This window comes from Megalops cyprinoides, chromosome 16 (assembly GCF_013368585.1).
Source record: "Megalops cyprinoides isolate fMegCyp1 chromosome 16, fMegCyp1.pri, whole genome shotgun sequence".
Taxonomy (NCBI): Eukaryota; Metazoa; Chordata; class Actinopteri; order Elopiformes; family Megalopidae; genus Megalops; species Megalops cyprinoides.
The window spans coordinates 32,847,812-32,860,553 of NC_050598.1; the positions used below are offsets into that span (position 1 = coordinate 32,847,812).

Below are 12,742 nucleotides of genomic sequence, written 5' to 3' on the forward strand. Positions count from 1 at the left end.
GAATTTGATTAAGCGGAGGAAGAAGCGTATGGCACGGCTACCTTTTGTCGTGGTACCTACTGTGTCGAACAGGTAGCCTTCTAGCCAGGTCCAAAGACGCAAAAAATAAGTATTTTAAGTATATATCAAGTAAATATTAAGCAGGATTGACAGCTGTAGAATACAAAGGCAGTCATTAATCCCTTGACCAAACGAAGCGTGAAACATTTGCTTTATACCTTTGGAGTTTACTTGCCAGCTAGCTGCCGTCGGCAGATACACCACCAAAAGCTGTGCTAGGATCGGCAGGATCAGGGAAGCAGGACCGATGGGTGGTGGGGAAATACGATAGTTATTTCAATCAGGCCATCGAACCGGGGGGGGGGGGCTGTTGGTTTTTCTCACGCAAGGCTTATTCGGATTATTCTTCAGAATATACCATTGCAAATAGAAAACATGTGCAAGCATTTATTCATAGTTGTTAATGTACTACATATTGTTATCTGTAGGGAGATATATTTCACTCAAAACGCGGAACATCTCAGTCGGGCTGTGGCTTACGATACCCTGCTTAAGTTGGTTCTGCGGTCCGCTTTGGACTGATGGAAAGTCCGAACAATTTTCCGCAGCTGTATGTGGCAACAGTAATACAAGCGATCGCCAAACTGCACTTTGTCGGCTGTTGCATTTCACGTTTGAATTGTTTAGAGTAAAGCTTTAACGGTAGACACCTGGTGCGAAATTAAACAAGTTCAGTATTGTCATTTTGTTTTGAGGTGACAATCTGGGCGAAGTTAAGGTTCGTATATTCTACATTGCTTTTTTAGTAGTTTAGTAAGGTCATTAAATGCGCGCTTGTAGTAGCCTATTTCTAGAAAAGCTTCCCCCCCTTGAAGCAGTTTCCCTAGCGCAATTTCGTGAAAGAACTCTTCTGGTTGAGCAGCGGTTTGCCATTCGCTCGGAACTTTTACAGTGTTATCGTCCTGACAATAACATGTTATCGCCGTCTGCGCCCTTTTCCACGAATGTGAGGCCCTGATATCAACAAAATCCATTACTGTTAGCCAGCTGTACAACTTTTACTCGCTAACCCGTTCAAGAGAGAATACGGCTGTAGTCATCGCTTTGGCAAACGCTCAGGGCACACGAATGAAGTCAATTATCGATCTATCAATCAAATCGCATTTGAAAGAGCAACCTTTTTGGTGACATGAGCATAATACTCGTCAAGGAGCAAGGACAGGGAGGTCCAGTTAAACTGCCTATTACGTTGTTAAGCTGAGCAGTAGATATAACTGCCTAAGTTCAGATATATTTGAGACTGAGACAGACTGTAGTTTCTGTTAACTGCTATAAATACACCTTATGAGTGCAGGCTTTATTGTTTGGCTAACTAATGGCAGGATTAATAAGGAGTCCGGTGTATCCTCAGGAACAGAACTTCCTTTATCAGTATTTCACATGGCGCATAGCCACAGATATGACTAGCAGAGTGCCGTGGGCAGGAGAGTCAGCCAGCCATTCTACCTGGAATGACCCTGGCCAGGTAGAGGTGCTGGAACGTGACCTCCAGCAGGGAAAGGGGAGAGCACAGTGCTCACTGCTGCTTTCACACGAAGGGGGAGAATGTGTGTCTACGGAGACAGATTGTTCCGATCGTACAGAAATGTAATCGAGTTCGGTGTTTTACAGCCCTGGAGAGGACTGAATGGGACACCCTCAGAACACGCAGCAGCCCGTGAGCCATTAGCTGACTGTTTGTGCTGCTGATGGTTGGTGCAGAAATGGGTTTTTCTGACAGACCTTCTGTTGGGGATGGCTCCACCGTTCTTCTGCCCTGTGATCTCCTCAGTGGAGAATGCAAATGAGGCGTCTCTGCTTTCGGCTGCACAGGAGTGACAGATTGCTCGTCGTGAGGTGTTCTGGCATGGAGCCAGGCTATTTTGACTCTTTGGAACTGGGGGACTTGTGGGGGGGGGGGGGGGGGGGGGTGTTAGTGTGTGTAAGAAAAGGCCAGGGCAATGTTGGCGATGAAGGGACATCCCAAGTTAGAGGTGGGCAGGAGCTGATTTATTTTAAAAACCTTTCTGGATAGCAGTAAGTGAGCAGGAGAAAAGGAGGGGCTTTCATGGCATCCCTCTGCCTCCTACATTTCCTAATGCCCTCAAGGGCACGCTTGGGTTCAACTGACTTTATCATCATCATCATCGTCATCATCATCGTCGTCATCAACATTTCCTGTCAATACCCTGGTGTGGCGTGTCGTGTCCGGTGGGCTGTGTGCTTGTGTGACGGTTCTCGTCCGATGGCTTTGTGAAGGGGGCTGCAGTGGGTCCTGAGGGGAGGTTGTTACGTGCACAGCACTGAGGGTCTGTGGCACATATGCATTCAGAGCTGCACTGCTGTGTGCCTGAAGCAGCCCGCTCAGGGTGTGGATGCTGTCAGCTCAGGGCTGTGCTGATGCTGTTTCTCTGCTGTTGATGTAATCCTCACCTGGCTGGCTTTCTCCGCCCGGCTGTCTGACTCTTGAGAGGCCCTGTCTGGGGGTGGTGCTGAAGTTTGGGGCATCGGCTTCTTTTCAGAGCGCAACGGTGCCCCGCAGCATGTGGAGCGGGGACACTGTGCCATATGAGGTGCTGCCTTTGCAACAAGATTTGAAACGGAGGACCTGGCTCACTGTAGTCAAGACCCCATGTAACTTCCTGCAAAGATTATGAGCTTCCTGGTTTCCAGGACAGGCTCCTAATCTGCCTGTCAATCTGGTAATGTAATTATCCCCCACTTTGCAAGCTGGGAGAGGGGTGAGGTGTGCCTCATATCTGTGAAAGGAAAACACGGTTGGTCTGTACCTCTTCCAGCCAGAGGGAGAGACCAGTACTCAGCTCCGCACCTCCTCCAGCCAGAGGGAGAGACCAGTACACAGCTCCGCACCTCCTCCAGCCAGAGGGAGAGAGAGACCAGCTGGCAGCCCAGCAGGTCATGAACATGAGAGAACCCTGTTTGATCATGTTTGGAATTATTTTTCAAGTTTGCTTCTGGTAATGTGAATCTTCCGTCTCGTGCATTTAAAAATGCATCACTTCCCCATGAGGACACATGAATCCAGGCTGACACCTGAGTGCTTGTGAGGAGTGCTTTATCGCTCCTCCATGGTTCGGGGCACAGGCTTGGCAGCTGTTTGAGAGCAGCATGCGCTGGTTTGACCAGTAACCCTGGTTCAGGTTCACATCAGTGGCTGTAGGCCAATCCACACAGGTCTCAGGAAGGGAAATTCAACTCTCCTCTTTTCCTTGCTTTCTCTGTGAATGGCTGGATTCTTCCAGCTCATGGGTTGGCTTCCTGCAGTGGGGAAAGACAGTGAGTTGTTTTTGTTATGATCTCTCTGCTCGTACTTTGCATGTGCCGTTGTTTCAAATTGGTGGAGGATCTTGCAACTCTTGCATGTTGGGTCAGGTCCTCAGAGAAGCTGCTTTCATTATCAGCACTCAGTAGGGAGACTCCCTGCATCTGCTGACTTGGGTTATTTTTAGTGTTTTTCTTCTTTTCTCAATTGGTTTTACTACTCTTTTGCTGTGGGACTGAGTAGATTTTGTGTAGGGTAGCTGTCTCAGGCTTGTCTTTATCCATCCTAAGTGGAGGGTGAAAGGGGACATTCATTCTCCGCCTGAGAGATTGGGATCACAGCCGGATTGTCCTCTCACTCTCCACTCACGCTCCAGTTCTCTCCCTCCCTCTCAGAGACACAGGTATCCTGTTCCCTGCTTTTGGGAACTGGGAGGGGAGCCCAGTGAGGGGCGAAGGGACCTGGTGAGAGTGTGTGTGTCTGTGCGTATGAGTGAGTGTGTATATGTGTGTGTGTGCATGTGTGTGAGAGTGTATGTGTGTGTCTGTGTGTATGAGTGAGAGTGTGTGTGTGTGTGCAGGAGATTTTGAAGGGAGATGCTGCTCTTTAGGAAGCTGTAACTGGAGGACAGGCTACTTCCTGACTCTGTCTGGGATAATGTGATAGCCTGCAGAGTGCTGTCTGACTGGCTGAGTCAATAACATGGCGGACACTGAAGCTTTGGAGTAGAATTTCCAGAAAAAGCCTGACATTACACACAAAGCTGACAGCAGAATCAATGATGACTTTTTTGTTCCTGTTTTAAAGAAGAACCAGTATTCATGGTCACCTATGTGTGGTGTGTTCTTAGAGGACTGCTTTGATGTGATTTACAGGAAAGCTGGGCAGGGGTCTCAGGTCCACTCAAAAACAGACACATTTGTACCAGGGGGCTGAAGGAAGGGGTTTAGGCTTTGGGTTTGGGCTGGGTTTAGGGCCGTAACCTGTCTCCTGTCTCCAGGGTGCTTCTTTAAATGATTGCAGCTGAACCAGTTTGGCTGAGATGGTGAGGAAACAGAAGCTGACAGGCCAGAGTCTGTGGCTAGTGGCCGGTCTCCAGGGAGACCACGGAACCCTCAGCAGGGGGCGGAGTCTGCTGTGTGCCGCTGTCTGAGCCACGGAGAGGGGAGAGACGCATGGAGTTAGTTGTAATTGATACACCCATGTTGTTTTCTTTGTGTTTGTTCAACAGGTGCCAACAGACAGGTATTCTGAGTGTTTAGTGTTCACTCCTCATTTAAGGCAAACCACTGCAGTCCCAAAGATCAGATTACGGGTGGTTTTGTTGATTGGCCCGGTTGTGGGTGGTTGTGTTGGATTGGCCCGGTTGTTGCAGGTTGTGTCTGATTGGGCCGGTTGCGGGTGGTTGTGTCAGATTGGCCCGGTTGCTGGAGGTTGTGTCTGATTGGGCCGGTTGCGGGTGGTTTTGTTGATTGGCCCGGTTGCGGGTGGTTGTGTCGGATTGGCCCGGTTGCTGGAGGTTGTGTCTGATTGGGCCGGTTGCAGGTGGTTGTGTCGGATTGGCCTGGTTGCTGGAGGTTGTGTCTGATTGGGCCGGTTGCGGGTGGTTGTGTTGGATTTGCCCGGTTGTGGGAGGTTGTGTTGGATTGGCCCGGTTGTGGGAGGTTTTGTTGATTGGCTCGGTTGCGGGAGGTTGTGTTGGATTGGCCCGGTTGCGGGAGGTTGTGTCTGATTGGGCCGGTTGCGGGTGGTTTTGTTGATTGGCCCGGTTGCGGGAGGTTGTGTTGGATTGGCCCGGTTGCGGGTGGTTGTGTCTGATTGGCCCGGTTGCTGGAGGTTGTGTTGGATTGGCCCGGTTGCTGGAGGTTGTGTTGGATTGGCCTGGTTGCGGGAGGTTGTGTCGGATTGGCCCGGTTGCGGGAGGTTGTGTCTGATTGGGCCGGTTGCGGGTGGTTTTGTTGATTGGCCCGGTTGCGGGAGGTTGTGTTGGATTGGCCCGGTTGCAGGAGGTTGTGTTGGATTGGCCTGGTTGTGGGAGGTTGTGATACCCCAGTTTCCAGTGATTGGTTGTTTTCCATGGTTGTCTCCGCTGCTGTGGCTTGTTTGTGTGGTTGCAAGGGTTTGTGTTCAGTTTGTGCTGTTGCTGGTGGATGTGATTGGTTCCAGGGTGTGCAGGGAGCCCTGGATTATTGCAGCAGTCGCCTGTGGTCATTCTGCCCTGGTTTTGGTGTCACGGCCGTGGTCAGAAGCCGATCGCTCTGCAGACGGGCCGTGACCGGGCCGTGCCATGGCCATACACACTCAGTGTATGCTCCACTCAGTGCGCACTGCGTAAAAAGGGAGCAAACCATGACTATGCTAGTGACTGTAACGGTAACCATGGAAATGACCGTAATGGTAACCATGGTAATGACCATAACAGTAACCATGGTAATGACCGTAATAGGGTTAAGGAGAGGCTGTCAGCATGCAGTAGTGTGCCACAGGGGGAGCTGTTGGCATGGAGACCTGGGTGTTTGTCTTTCCTCCCAACTTTCAGCAGAGAGACTGTTAGAGTCTCTGTGGGTTCAACCTGCAAGCTTACCTGTTTGTCAGAGTCTCGGTGGGTTCACCTGCAAGCTTACCTGTAAAGTTTCTCAGGGTCTCTGCAGGTTTTCCTGTGTCATCACTGACTTGCTTTCATCAGCTTGTCATTATTCATAACACCCACAATGCTACATCTCTGCTTATGTATTTGTTCATTTTAGGGGAAAGTGGAAATGTTGCACATTTCACTTCCAGTGGGGGCATTCATAAGCTGCTGAAACAACAGAAGATGTTTTGTTGTTGATTTAGGAGCTGGTGCAGTCCAGGTAAGACCTCTGTGTAACTCCAGTGGACAGAGGTTAACACCACAGACGATCAGCAGCAGGAGTGAATGATAGCGCTGTTACCGTGTGCTGGTAATGTGAGCGCTGTTACCGTGTGCTGGTAATGTGAGCGCTGTTACTGTGTGCTGGTAATGTGAGCGCTGTTACCGTGTGCTGGTAATGTGAGCGCTGTTACCGTGTGCTGGTAATGTGAGCGCTGTTACCGTGTGCTGGTAATGTGAGCGCTGTTACCGTGTGCTGGTAATGTGAGCGCTGTTACCGTGTGCTGGTAATGTGAGCGCTGTTACCTTGTGCTGGTAATGTGAGCGCTGTTACCGTGTGCTGGTAATGTGAGCGCTGTTACCTTGTGCTGGTAATGTGAGCGCTGTTACCGTGTGCTGGTAATGTGAGCGCTGTTACCGTGTGCTGGTAATGTGAGCGCTGTTACCGTGTGCTGGTAATGTGAGCGCTGTTACCTTGTGCTGGTAATGTGAGCGCTGTTACCTTGTGCTGGTAATGTGAGCGCTGTTACCGTGTGCTGGTAATGTGAGCGCTGTTACCGTGTGCTGGTAATGTGAGCGCTGTTACCGTGTGCTGGTAATGTGAGCGCTGTTACTGCAGGCTGTTACCAGCCCTGCTGGCAGCAATGCTTTTCTGACAGTTTACTCTCCTCATGGAGGTAAAACATGATGTGGAAATAACACCTGTGTCCTGGTGACTTAACAGAGAGCTGCGTACACAGGGATGAGGCCCCGCCCCTGCCCTGCGGGCCCGTCTGAGCGTTTCCTCTCGTTAGGCGCACAGTGGGGGAGGTGCGTCGTGAGGGTGCGTCGCAGCCTCACAGTGTGCGGGTGGCATCTCAGAGCGTTCGTTCAGAAGATGCAGCACACGTTGTGAATAATTCGCAGCTGGAGCGCAGCGAGGTCCTTCCACCACGGGGGAAACTTGAAGCAGTGGCGTAACAATGTTAGAGCTGTGTGTCGCCAGCGTGCAGCAGACTGCAGGGTTTATATGCGCGAAAACATCACTGACTAAAGGCCTGCTGCTCTCACTGGCCTCTGCAGCGGAACTGGCCCTGTGGTGTGTGACGCCTCTCACCCTCTGCGCAGATACTAACGACGCTGTCGCGGTTACTGAAACGCTTCAGTTTAAAAGTGGCCTGTGGCTTTCTCACAGGCCTTATCTGCCCTGAACACGTCTCATGCAGAAAGGTGGGGCATATAGAGATATGCGCAGTGGTGTGCATGGAAAGGATAGGACACTGTGGAAGATATGCGCAGAGGTGTGCATGGAAGGGATTGGACACTGTGGGAGATATGCGCAGAGGTGTGCATGGAAAGGATAGGACACTGTGGGAGATATGCGCAGACGTGTGCATGGAAAGGATTGGACACTGTGGGAGATATGCGCAGAGGTGTGCATGGAAGGGATTGGACACTGCGGGAGATATGCGCAGATGAGGCAGGAACAGGCTCTTTCCAGATTTAGCTTGCGTTGTTGTGCCTCATGTCATCTTGTGTTTCTGTTGCTTATTATACAGGCTGGCCTGCAGCCAAAACCCCCCTCCACCATACACACACACACACACACACACACACACACACAGCAAGCACACTGAGAATATGCAGACAGCCAGCTGCTTCTTATTGATTATTAATGTAACTGCTGTCTAACTGTACATATCAATATGGGAAGATGCACCTGGTGGCGTCTACCTGGGCTGAACTTGGATCAGGAGAGGGGTGAACACGTAGGTGTGTGCGTGTGTGTGTGTTTGTGTGTGTGTGTTCGTGTTCGTAAGTGTGTGTGTGTGCGTTCATGTGTGTGTGTGTGTGTGTGTGTGTGTGTGTGTGTGTGTGTGTGTGTTTGTGTGTTTGTGTGTGTGTGTGTGTGTTCGTGTGTTCGTGTGTGCGTGTGTGCGTGCGTGCGTGCGTGCGTGTGTGTTTGTGTGTGTGTGTGTGTGTGTGTGTGTGTGTGTGTGTGTGTTCATGTGTGTGTGTGCAGGTAGCCGTGCAGGTAGTGTCACAGAGAGCTCTGCAGTGCATGAGGGTCTCTGAGTCATTCTGTGGGTTTCAGCTTCATCCTGCCACTTCCTGCAGTAGGTCTGTCTGTCTGTCCCTCTGTCTGTGTGTCTCTCTGGCCTGTGACGCAGTTCGCGGGTGATTGGGCTCTGTTTGAGATCAGCTCGGTCTGGATGCCTTTCGTCTCCCTGCCTGATCGCTGCTTTGTGAACCCAACATGAACCCCAGAACCCGGACTGAAGGCCCTCTGAGACGGAGCTGTGTGTGATATCTCTGCATGAACACAGTGGGGTGTGATGAGGATCATGAACGGGTCTGGGCCGATGACTCAGAGCTCTGTGTAATACTGCTCTGCAGAGGGAAGGCGTGGGTCACCACGCGGGTGGGGGGGTGGTTTGGAGGGGGGGCTCTGACCTGCAGCGCTCAGCTGTGTCCTGCACACAGCCCTGGAGATTTGGGCTCTAAACCCCCCCCATACCTCGCAGAGTGAATGTAACGCATCTCTCTCCCATTCGAGGCCTGACGGAGCTGCGGATTGGTCGGCCACGCCGGGGCTGTCTCCCAATCAGTGCGTGCTGAGGGTGTGGCCTGGGGGCAGGGTGAGGCTGTCAGTGCCCCTGTGGCCCCTGCAGCATTTCAGTCAGTCAGTCAATCAATCAGATTTTATTTGTTTTAGAGCATTTTTACAGATGAGATTGTCACAAAGTGCCCTCCATGCGGCATGGTGGATCAGAACGTTAGGATAACACATGCACGTGTGTGTGTGTGCGTGCGTGCGTGTGTGCGTGCGTGTGTGCGTGTGTGCGTGCGTGTGTGTGTGCGTGCGTGTGTGTGTGCGTGCGTGTGCATATGGTCTCTTAATGGCAGTGTGAAGATCTTGCCTACTGGTGAGCTCAAATTCACAGGAATTGCACACATACACACACATACAACCTTATATACACACACACAGTCACTCATTCTCATATAAAGTCATACAAACACAAACACTCATACAAAGTTAAGCATGCAGACACACACACACACACACACACACACTTCGCTTGGTGATGAAATGGTGTTGCGGTGCTGAGTGATTCTGTTTCTGTGGACTGATCCTGACATGCGAGCCGTGTCTGTGCGGGGGGGGGTATTCATGTCGTCTGTGTCACTGCGCCGGGATCTGGCTCCTGCTCTCCCCCCAGCGCCCGGCCCTTTGTTTCCATTCATGTCATGTTGCTGTCTGCCCCTGTCATGGAACAGTTGAGCCAAGATGGATGCTCTGAAAACAGTGGGTATGAATGACTGCATAATCGCCTGTCACAGCATGAGTGTCTGAGCCAACTGCCTGTCACTGGGCGTGCGCTCTAGAGCCAAAATGGAGGCCAGGAAAAACTCTGAGACTTGAATCCTTACCTGTCTCATTCATAAGCAGAGTAGGGACACTGGGGGTGTCTGTTTTCACCCTGGGGGGCAGACAGGGTAGCTCTCACACTCCTGCATCTGCTTTTTCAGTTCATCCTAAATCCTTCTGGATATCTGTGCTCTTCATGGTGTGCTGTATATGTCACCCACTCTCCCTCCCTCCCTCCATAGTCACGCCCGCTCTCCCTCCATAGATACGCCCGCTCTCTCTCCATAGTTACGCCAGCTCTCCCTCTCCATAGATACACCTGGTCTCTCTCTCCATAGATACACCTGTTCTCACTCTCCATAGTTACGAAGTGTGTGTGTTTATAGCATAGCTCTGGTGAATCAGATTGGACTAATTGCGTCTGTGTGTGTGTTGAGGGGCTGAAGCATATTGCTTCACCATGAGTGTGACCCCTGTGGACTGTGCTGCGTCCTGAGTGGACAGGGAGGGGCTGCCGAGAGCTGAAACCCTGTCGTGATTGGCTGAGACTGCCGGCCCCAGGCTGGCTTTCGTCCCTGGGAAGGGAGGGGGTAAGGGATTGGGGGTTAGCGCTGGCTGCCAAACCCTCTCAGACATGCTCACTTTTAAACGGCTGCTTTGTGTAAGTGCACCTGGGTCCTGGGACAGGGGGCCGGATCTCCCGCTGAGACAAGTTGTCTCATTCATTGCTGTTCACCTGAGGAGCCCCCTCCCGGCCTGGCCCTCCTGACCCCGCCCCCCCACTGGCCCGTCCTTGTCCCACGTTGTGAGAGGCTGTGGGTGCTAGGCATCTCTGCACTGTCTGTTACCATGGCAGCCAACTCAGGGCTGTGTCTGGAGGGCAGGGGTTGGTCTGGGCTGATGTCAGCTGTGTGTGTGTGTGTGTGTGTGTGTGTGTGTCTGAGTGAACATGAGGAACAGTGGCTCAGAGTCTCAGCAGGTTGCCTCTCTGAGCTGCTCGCAGGTCTTTGGCCTCTTTCCAGGTGTATGTTACCTGTGTGCAGACACGAGTGTATGTTTACCTGTCGGTGTCGCTGAGAGCCGAAAGGCTACGCTACTGCATGCGCAGTGCATCACACCTGATAGATGCATGCTGAGAGTCTTCCTTCTCCTCCTCCTCCTCTTCCTCTTTCTCCTCTTCTTCCTCTTCCTCCCTGAAGGCAGCCACATTTAGATGTGAGAGGCACATGGGCAAAGTTGTGAGCACATCCCTGTGACAGAGAGAGGAGAATGAAGGAGAGAGAGACGAGCATAGTGAGGTATCCCAGGAGCCTTTGCAGAGGGTGGGAGTGACTGGTGGCAAACATCTGGATGTGGAAATTGTGTAATTGTTCAGATTAAATGAGCAGTTAGTCACATTAATTAGCAAAGGGAGCAGATGGAGTACTTGAAGGAATGGTGAGGGCAGGGCCCTGCAGCAGACTGGAGTGGAAGCTACCAGAGCCGCACACCTCAGAGTGGACAGAGATCAGAGCCACACACCTCAGAGAGGACAGGGATCAGAGCCACACACCTCAGAGAGGACAGGGATCAGAGCCACACAGCTCAGAGAGGACAGGGATCAGAGCCACACAGCTCAGAGAGGACAGGGATCAGAGCCACACAGCTCTGCTCTTACAGGGATCAGCACTGAAGTGCTGGGGTGGTGGGGATGTGTGTACACCTCCATGTGTAAATGATTTCAGATACAGCCATGTATCAGACAGTCTGTCTCTGCCTTCGTGCTGCTACACGAATGTGACGTTGCATTACACAGCATGCTTTGCTGTGAGGAGGGCAGTGCTGTGCCGATGCGGGAAGACGCAGCCGGGCCTCGGCCAGCTGCCTCCCCGCTGGCTGTGGAAAGGCCTTCCGGAAGCTCTGTGCGTCAGTAAGGCCTTCCGGAAGCTCTGTGCGTCAGTAAGGCCTTCCGGAAGCTCTGTGCGTCAGTAAGGCCTTCCGGAAGCTCTGTGTGTCAGTAAGCCTTCCGGAAGCTCTGTGTTTCAGTAAGCCTTCCGGAAGCTCTGTGTGTCAGTAAGCCTTCTGGAAGCTCTGTGTGTCAGTAAGGCCTTCTGGAAGCTCTGTGTGTCAGTAAGGCCTTCTGGAAGCTCTGTGTGTCAGTAAGCCTTCTGGAAGCTCTGTGTGTCAGTAAGGCCTTCTGGAAGCTCTGTGTGTCAGTAAGCCTTCTGGAAGCTCTGTGTGTCAGTAAGGCCTTCTGGAAGCTCTGTGTGTCAGTAAGGCCTTCCGGAAGCTCTGTGTGTCAGTAAGGCCTTCTGGAAGCTCTGTGTGTCAGTAAGCCTTCTGGAAGCTCTGTGTGTCAGTAAGGCCTTCTGGAAGCTCTGTGCGTCAGTAAGCCTTCCGGAAGCTCTGTGTGTCAGCCTTGTTTGTGATGGGTTTGATGAATGAGAGAGCAGAGGTAGTGTGTCGAAATGCACTTGGGGGTGGGGCTGGGGGGGTTGACTGGCAGCAGGGGCCAAAGTCTCTCTGCTCAGGGGTCACAGCAGGGTTAAGTGCTTTTATTTCTGACAAACCGCAGTGCCCGACCTGTAACCCCACTCTAACTCAGACTGCAGCCATGCTGGCCGGTACTGTACCTCCCACAGCCTGCCTCTCTCTCTCTTTCATGCTCTCTCTCTCTCTCTCCCTCTCTCTCTTGCACTCTCCCTCACTCTCTGTCTCTCTATGTCTCTCCCTCTCACTCTCCCTCTCTCCTCTCTCTCTCTCCAGTCAGTTCTTTTAACTGTGGAAAGCTAGATTGAAATTTGGTTTAAAGATCCTTTTGTATAAGAATCTTTCATAATGTAGTAGTGTGTGTGTGTGTGAGAGTGTGAGGAACATTTATTTCTCTGTGGTTTTATCTCTGTAGGGATTTCTTTGTTGTCTTTAATTTTAGGACCCTTTTTTTGCTGTTTACCGATTTTGACAGTTAAATAAAGAGCTTATGTGAAACGTCTCTCTGTCTTTGTGCTCCTCTGTATTTCCTGAGCTGCAGAAACAGGATTGCTTTGAAGGGTTCTGGGGGTAGAGGGCAGACTCTGCTCTGTGGGAGCCAAGTGTGTCGGTGGTCCAGTTGTCCACAGTGGAACTGAAAGCCTGGCGATGATTGGGTCTGGAGTGGAACTGAATGTATTATGATCGTCTGACTTTGAGGCATAAGGTCTTCCCTTCCATTTACAGTGAAAATGAAAAAACAAAAACC

At 51.5% G+C, this 12,742-nt stretch overlaps 1 protein-coding gene across 2 annotated transcripts in view; it reads left to right on the top strand.

The window, feature by feature from the left end:
- The window catches only part of mgat4b (alpha-1,3-mannosyl-glycoprotein 4-beta-N-acetylglucosaminyltransferase B), a 76,997-nt gene that overhangs the window by 577 nt on the left and 63,678 nt on the right, over nucleotides 1-12,742 (top strand). The window lies entirely within an intron of this gene.